Genomic DNA, 8,802 nt, shown 5'->3' with positions numbered 1-8,802 from the left:
TTTTACCACAGGTCAATTTTTCCCTGCCTAGAAAATATAGAATGAGCATACACATAGAAGGGTGACTCCTTGGACATTCCAATGCACTCATCTGCATGTCTGCATCTAGGTAAGGGGAATAGGCACAGATTTTTATTAGTCATGTTATAGCAGTAACCAGATGTGTGAATGCCAGCTCATTTGAGTCCACTGGTCCTTGCAATATGTGTAGGAAAGCATGGCCATCAGCCTCTGACTGCCCACATCTGAACATATTCAACTATCATGAAAACTACAACGGAAGGAAATAGACTTATTCCAAGACGTATGGGGATGCTCAATTGCCCTTTCTTCCAGAGCCCAACATGCTAGTGTGCTAGAGGCTGCTGTGCTTGCTGGCATGTGCTCCCATCCTCTGAGGGTCCCGGAAAGGGTAGTGGATTGATCCTGGGGCCCTCATGAAAGGAGAGGGTGGTCCCATCGGGTGGAACATATGGGGCCCAAAACCTGGGGGTGGGAGCAGGTGGCAGGGCAATGTTCACCACAGCTGGAGGACCACTTGAGGGTGGGTTGAAGTAGTTGACAGAGGCTTCTTCTGCTGCCAGGGGAGGAGGGAGAGCTCCTGGTGGTCCTGGAACCAGCTCCAACTTGATCCCAGAGTCTGTGGTTCTTTCTCCTTCTCTTTTCCTCTGGCTGCCTGAGCCTGCAGCCATTGATGATCAGTTTGTTAAAGGACTTTTTGGCAGCTACCTCTGCAGCCTGCCTCGTGGCAAACTTACTGAAGCACACTGCTGTCATTGCACCTTCATGATAGTCCAGATCTTTCCAAACTGGTAGAAGTGATTTCTTAAATCTGTCATGGGAATGGTATCCCCCAGACCATTGATATAGTGTGGTGATAGTCTTATCCTCTGGGAGGTCCAGGAGAGGCATTGCTGAAGCTTATTGGCCACAGGGTCATTGATTCCATAATATCAGGCTTTAATATTCTGATCAGCAAGGGGTCATCAGGATCTGTGGGCTTTTCATATCTGTATGGACACTCCTTTCCTCTCTTGCACTCCCCTCTCACCCAGAAGGAACAAATGTGGTGCCAATTCCTTTTGTAGTCGGGCGTGGTCCAGGCCAGCTCGAGCAGAATGTAACTGGTGGATATGACTTTTCCCAGTATGCCAACCAGCCATGTTCTATCAGAGTTAAAAATCTCTTGCTCCATATTCTATGTGTAGTATTCTTTGTTGACTTCTGACTTAGGCATGTCATCTTTAAAAGACAGCCCTGCATCACGAACCTGCATGGGCAAGCCATACTCCAGGTCTGACAGATATTCTTCAATTTACTGCAGGTCTAGCACACTTCAGTCTTCTTGAAATACACGCGGACTCCAGGGCATCAGCGAAGCACTGTGAATGGCCTGGCATAGACTTGCATTCCTTCCCATACTTTTCTTTGGTCATTCGGATGTAAGAGTTTTCTCCAAGACACATCTGACACAGAATGGGGAAGTCTGCATCCTCCCACTTCTGCCTGTTGTAGGTGTTGGAACCCAGTGAGCACCTGTGCCTATACTCTTTACACTGCTAGGAGTGCTCCTTTCCTTCCTCTATGCCTAGGTGATTCCTGCTCTTCCTTCAGAGCTCAGGACATATCTATGTCTATACCTGTGTCTATGTCTATGTCTTTGTCATGCCTTTGTCTATGCCTATACCTGTGTCTATGTCTGTGTCTATGTCTATACCTGTGTCTATGTCTATGTCTATATGCGTGTCTATGTCTACGTTTATGCCTACATCTATGTTTATACCTGTCTATATCTTTGTCTATGTCTATATCTGTGTCTGTCTATGCCTATACCTGTGGCTATGTCTTTGTATGCCTATGTCTACCTCTGTCTATGTCTATGTATATACCTGTGTCCGTGTCTATGTCTATACCTCTGTCTATGTCTATGTTTACCTATGCCTGTGTCTATGTCTATGTCTTTGTCTATGTCTATGTCTATGTCAATGTCTATGTCTGTGTCTATGTCTATGTCTACGTCTTTGTCTATAACTATGTCTATGTCTATGTCTATGTCTATCTTTATATCTGAATAGAGATGTAAATCTAGACACACACACGTGCATACACACAAACACACCCTTTGCTACACCCCAGGCACAGGCCTAAGAACTTAAAATGGTCACTTCCTCAGGAAAGTTTTCTCTGATCACTATCTAGAACTGGTCCCAAGACCTGTTACAAGCCCTTTGGCACCATGCATCATGGTATAATTCTATGCTAATCGCAGTGTAATTAGAAACAAAAACTCTACAAGGGTAGAGATTCATTGTTGTGTCCCCAGCATCTAAAACACAGCTTGGCACAATTATAGATGTTTAATAATATTTATTTTTGTGTTTATTGGATTCACATCTGTCTTCCAAGCTAGAAGGTAAGTTCTGTAAGCATAGATATCATGTTTCTGTTTACTGTTTGTTTCCAGCACCTAGCACAGTGCCTGGCACATGATGCACTCAGCAAAGTGTTAGTTGAGTTAATTACTGAACCCCAGACCAAGTGCCAACACAGTGACTGCAGTGATGAATGCGGGCCAGTCCCTGGCCTCATGTCATTTGCATGAGGTATGTCTTTTAGTGGGAAGACAGACAAGTAGACTCTTAAAACTCAGTGTGAAAATTACTGGAAGATTGTGAGCAGGGTGCTAAGGAGACACCCAGAGGTCATCTTACCCAGTCTAGGGCTGGGGGAATTGAGGGTCAGAGAAAGCTCTCTGGAGGAGGTGGTATCTAAGCAGAACAGGAGATGGCAGGAGGAAATATGGGTAGAATCATTCCTAGCTGATGAAGCACTACCAAAACCCAAAAAGGGGAGTTGGGGAAAGAGAGACAGAATCCCAAGGAGAAAGACACATGGACACAAAGGACATGTGGCCAAGGGCGGTGAGCTTTTCCCTTGTTTAAATTTCCTTTGAGGCATAGCTATTGCATAATACTTGCAAAAATCTTTTTGCACAAAATCGACATTATTTATGAGATTTTTTTTTTTAAACCTGGTTGGAAGGATTCAGCATGTAAGCAGGTATACATTTTCTTACTTCGGTAAGGCCCCTTGAAATGTCCCCAGGATCCTTGTTGATGCCAGCCCAGCTCTATTTACTGGTTTCTAACTAAACTGAGAGGGATTCTGCTGCTGAGCTTGTGCGGCTGGTGCATCATTCTCTAAATGACTTGGGCTTACAGGCTAGTGACTAGCAGTGGAAAGAATGTTTTTATAACAGGATCTGCATTCATGGACTTTTCCTCCTCCTAAGAGCTAGCTCTACTCCTGAGAAGCCCTGGTCATATGCCTTAGCAGTTGATTAGAGACAAGATGCTGTTTATTTTGTATCACCTTCCCTATACATTAAGCCTCTCAGTGTTCGTTCAGAGAATGTACTCATTCAGAAAATGATTCTTAGATGCCTCTTTGGGCTCCCTGTCTATTCGAGGAAAATCCACAGTCTTTGAGTTTCTGTGTACCAAGAACTGGTTTAGTTGTGCTCTGAGATATAGAGAAAAGTAAAAGACATACTCTTTTAGCATCAAAGAACTAAATATTTAGTTGAGCATATAAAATGTATGTACCCAAAGCAGTTAAAGTGTAATATTAAACTTCTTTTAGTTACAAGCAATGGAAGCTATCTCTTCCCTCTTAAACAAAAGGGAAAATTACTAGGTGGAGAGAAGGGAATCATACAAAATAGAAGTTAGTTTGATAACCTGGATGTGAAGAGTCCAGGGCAGCTCAGGGATCTTAGTAGTAGGACCATGTGGACCTTCTCGGTCAAGAGCTGTCATCCAGGGATTTGCATATAAAATATAAAGAAGAAAATGAAATCCACCCAATGTCTCACTTCCAGAGAAAGCCACTGGTATGCTTCCACTGTATATTCATCCAGTCTTTTTTTTCTTTGAGCATGTAGGTGTTTGTATTTCTCACAAAGTTGATATCCTACACTTTATTCTCTTTTCATTAACATAGTACTGAAAATACAGAACTGTCATTGAAAGTTCTTTGTAAATACAGCTTTCAGTGGTTGAATAATTTTATGATGTGGCTGCACCATAATTTATTTACTAGTCCCTATTGTTGGTCATTTAAACTATTTTCAAATTTTAATTGTTGTAAACTATACTGTAATAAACATCACAGTATATTGTCTGAATCATAGCCCAAATTTCTGATTAGGAAAAAGGCTCCAGCAAGGATTTAAGATAAAATCATTACCTATGATTTTAAATACCTGGAATAACCTGCAAGATTCTGCTCAGCCAGAATGCGATTCCATTTTCTAGGGGGTATCCACTCTCTTTCACTCCATGTTCAGGACACCATTTTGTAAATCACTGAGTACTTAGTGTTCTAAATAGAACAACTTGGTCACTGGAAAGAAAGAGTGACCCCAAGGCCTAATCAATATCAGACCAATTATTTATTCTTGGTCCTCTGAGATAAATCTGTTTTGTGGAGGTTAGGGAGAGTCAACAGACTGAATTCTGATTTTAGTAGAACTTTTTGCCCCTGGGTCAGGAGAGAAAGGAGGCAAATATATACTGGGAAGAGGGGATAAAAATCTAGAAGACCACTTAAAACCCTAGAAGCTTTTAGTTTTAATTTTTTATTTAACAACCACCATATGTCAGACATGGTTCTAAAAGCTTTACAAATATTCAGTCACTTAATCCTCTTACTAATCAATGAGGCAAGTATTATTACCTCCAGCTTATGGATGAAGAGACTGAGTCACAGAAGTCAGAGTAAGGGTAGAGTTGGGATTTGAGCCTAGCAAAACTTACTCTCAACAACTGCACCTGGCTTCCATGAATATGTTGAAATTTATATTTGGAAAGGATGTTTGAAAAATGCTCAGACATTATTACCAAAGAGCATCAAACCAATATGCATTGTTTTCTTTTACCAAATTTTGGTATTTCTTATATAACCCAAACATCAGCAACCTTGGTGTTCCCAGGCCTTTCAGTTTTTGCTTTAATATTGTAAAAATTGACTCAAACCTGAGTAGTGAACATTTTAGTTGTCCCTCCAGCATCTATACACACTCATTCCTTTCTTCCATGTATATAATCCATGATTTGAGTGGGTTTGACTCTTCCCCTGTTGGTGTCATTTGTACCTCACCTGTTTTGTGTCAGTGATGTTTCAGAGATGGGGAACCTATTACTTCAGTGTGTCCCCAAACTTCATGTGTTGGAAATTTAATCCCCAATGCAACAGTGTTAGGAGGTTGGACCTAATAAGAGTTGATTAGATTATGAAGTTCTGCCCTCATGAATGGACTCATGTTGTTTTTGAGACAGTGGGTTAGTTATGGTGAAAGTGGGCTTATTATATAAGCAAGTTTGGCCCCCTCTTGCTCTCTTGCTCTGGTGCTCTCTTGCCCTTCTATCTTCTACCATGGAATGATGCAGCAAGATGGACCTCATCAGATGCCATGCAGATGCCGGTGCCTTGCCTTTGGACTTTCCAGTCTTTTGAACCATGCGTCAAATACATTTCTTTTCTTTATAAATTATCCAATCTGTGGTATTCTGTCATAGCAGCACAAAATGAATGAAGACAGGGAGTAACAAAAAAAGTCCATTAGCACATTGTGTTTCTCAGGCCACAGACATTGGTTCAGATGGATTCAATCTTGCAAAGAACAGGGTTTTGTCTAATAGTTGAGGAAGAAAAGAGCTATTGTGGTTCCCAGTTTTTAGAATTTTTTTCACTATCTGACTATTTAAAAATATATAACCTGTCATATCACTCAAACAGACTTCTGCCCTGACTTCACATGCCATACCCTGCAGCCATTACATCCTATTTGATTTTACACAAGAAACTCTGAAATTAAACATCTCTTCCTTGCCCCACCATATTTTGCAACTCTAGTTCAGGCCACTATTGTCTCTGGGGTTTCCAAAGATCATTCACAGACTTTGATGAAGTTTGTGTTAACCTTCAAAGAAAAAGAAAAATAAAGACAATGCAGTAAGTTTCACCATAAGTCTAAATTTATTTAAAATAAAGAATTCAAAACTGGATAAATGAAGTTGGATTCTTAGCTTTTACCATGTACCAAAATTAATTTAAAATGAACAAAGACCCAAAATGTAAGAGCTAAAACTACAAAACTCTTAGAAGAAAACATTGAGAAAAGCTTCATAACACTGAATTTGGCAAATTTTTTTTGATATGACAACAAAACACAAGTGACAAAGAAAAAAACAGAAAAATTATACTTCATCAAAATAAAAAGATTATGCACATCGGAGGACACTAAAAATAGAGACAAAGACAGCCCACAGAATGAGAGGAAATATTTCCAAATCATATATTTGATAAGAGATTAATATCCAAAATATGTAAAGAACCCCCACAACTTAACAACAACAAAAAACCAAGTTGATATAAAAATGGGCAAAGAACTTGAATAGACATGTCTTCAAAGATATGCAAACCAACTACACTAATGGTTAGGGAAATGCAAATCAAAGCCATAATGAGATACCACTTCACATCCACTCCAATGGCAATTATTAGAAACAAAACAGACAAACAAAACCAGTAGATAACATGCAGGTAGGGATATGGGGAAATTGGAGCATTTATGCTCAAGTCACACATTGTCATTTCTGTCTTGTTCTGCTTGTTAGAAGTGAGTTATTAAACCAGCCCACACTCAACGAAAGGTGATTACACACTAAGCAGGAATCACCGGGGCCACCCTGGAGATGAGCTACTATGTACCTACTATGCTCTAGTAACCTGCTAGGCACTTTACATTTGTCTAGTTCTCACAGCATTGTTGCTAAGTAGGTATTATTATTACTATTTTAGAAATATAAAAAACAAAAGGGGCCAGGTGAGGTGGCTCACACCTATGATTCCAGCACTTTGGGAGGCCAAGACAGGAGAATGACTAGAGGCCAAGAGTTTGAGACCATCCTGGGTGACATAGCTAGACATCATTTCTATTTTTAAAAAAATTAAAAACCTAGAATACTAATGTGGTGTCCATGAAAAAGTCCTGCTCAGAACTCCTTCAAGGGAATCTTCTGTGAGGAGTGTAGTTAGCTGATAGCCCAATTTCCACTTCCCTGGAATCATTTCTGAATTTGCACTGAGCTACTCCTGGCCAGTGACTGAACACAGTTGAGGCATCAGAGTTGGCTCATTCCTGTAAGATGCAGGCCCCATCTAATGGGCAATGTTCATTGGCCTGGCTCAAATTTTCTCAGGAACTTCTGGGGCTCATCCTACATAATCTGCCATCCTTCCTAATCTCCTATCACAGATGTCAGACCTGCCTTGCTGTCTAAGACCATCCCTGCTCTTTCCCCTTTATCCTTCATAGGAATTTTCTCCAAAAAACCTCTTGCATTCTAATTCTTTGTGCTGTTTGATTCTCAGAAGACCTGAAAACACACGTCAGAAAATTTGAGTGATTTGCCCAAATCAATTAGTGGCATTGATGGAATTTGAGCACATGTCTTTTTCACTCCAAAGGCCAAACCCAAACTCTTTGAATATACCATAATATCATTTTGTATTGGGTTGATGGTGGCCTCTCCCAAAAATATGTTCATGTCCTGACACCTGTAACCTGTGAATGTGACCTTATATGGAAAAAGAGTCTTTGCAAAGGTAATTAACTTAAAGATATTGAATTATTTGGATGATCCCTAAATCCAATGACAAGAATCCTTAGAAGAGACAAAAAAAAAAAAGACAGAAACAGGGGACGGCCAGAGATTAAAGTGATGCAGCCCCAAACCAAGAAATGGGCAATGGTTCCCTATGAAGCTGAAAGAGGCAAGAAGGAAATTCCTGTGGAGCCTTCGGAGGGAGCTCAGCCCTGCCCATATTACCTTATCTTTCATACTTCTGGCCCCTAGATCTGTGAGAGAAGGAATTCTTGTTGTTTTAAGCTACCTGGTTTGTGATGACTTGTTATGGCAGCCATAGAAAACGAATACAATTATTTAACTTCTAATGTTCCCACTAGCATGGTGCCTGGTAATATTAGGTATTTTAAAAGAGTGATCCTTTCTTGTTTTGGAAAGATGTGAAAAAAAAGAGGGAATTAGTTAAGAGATTAATACCTGGGAATGATGCATCAAAGCTTTAAATTGTTTCCAAGTAAATTGTATTGAATACTATAAAATTGTATTTGATAATAGATTTCCAGCTTGAGGGTTATCTAGAAAGAGAACTAATATTTATTGAATGCCTGCTGTGTACCAGACACTAAGATAAGTTTTACTCATAAATTATATCACAGTGGGAGGAGGTATTATAAATTATTATGGCAAAAGCAAGGTCTTTGGAGTCAAATTTGAACTCTGATTCTTATTAGCTGTATGACCTTCAGCAAATTATTCTTTTAGCCAAAATTTACTTAGCTGAAAAATGTGGAAATCCTGTCTCCCTGCTTTGTTTTGAGGATTAAAGGAAACAGTGAATGAAATAGCTGAGCACAGTACCTGGTGTGTAGAAAATGTCAACAAACATGACTTACCATAAATGAACCATGGTAGCGTGTGCAGGAGTATTGGAAGTGGGGACTAGGGCCCTCACCAGAGAACAAGAAGCGCTAGGCACCCACTTCTAGTAGGTCAGAAAACTGCAGTGTTTGGGATCAGCTGAGTCCCCACACATACCCCCAACTCCTCCTTGTCTCCTCCAGTGGACTGAGAGTAGGGAGAAGGATGTCTCGGTATTAAGCTGTCTCTGCAAGGCAGAGGAACAAGGGCGGCGGGGGGGTTGAAATTTATC

The 8,802-nt window shown here is 40.4% G+C and overlaps 1 pseudogene; it reads right to left on the bottom strand.

Annotated features, from left to right (window-relative positions):
• Positions 1 to 355: 355 nt before the first annotated feature.
• On the bottom strand, positions 356 to 8,559 carry LOC103258559 (annotated as a pseudogene).
• Between the last annotated feature and the right edge of the window lie 243 nt (positions 8,560 to 8,802).

Source organism: Carlito syrichta, unplaced genomic scaffold (genome assembly GCF_000164805.1).
Source record: "Carlito syrichta isolate Samal-C Ts95f unplaced genomic scaffold, Tarsius_syrichta-2.0.1 Scaffold302287, whole genome shotgun sequence".
Lineage (NCBI taxonomy): Eukaryota > Metazoa > Chordata > Mammalia > Primates > Tarsiidae > Carlito > Carlito syrichta.
The sequence above is the reverse complement of the archived record's forward strand: the minus strand, read 5'-3'. Positions and strand labels throughout refer to the sequence as shown.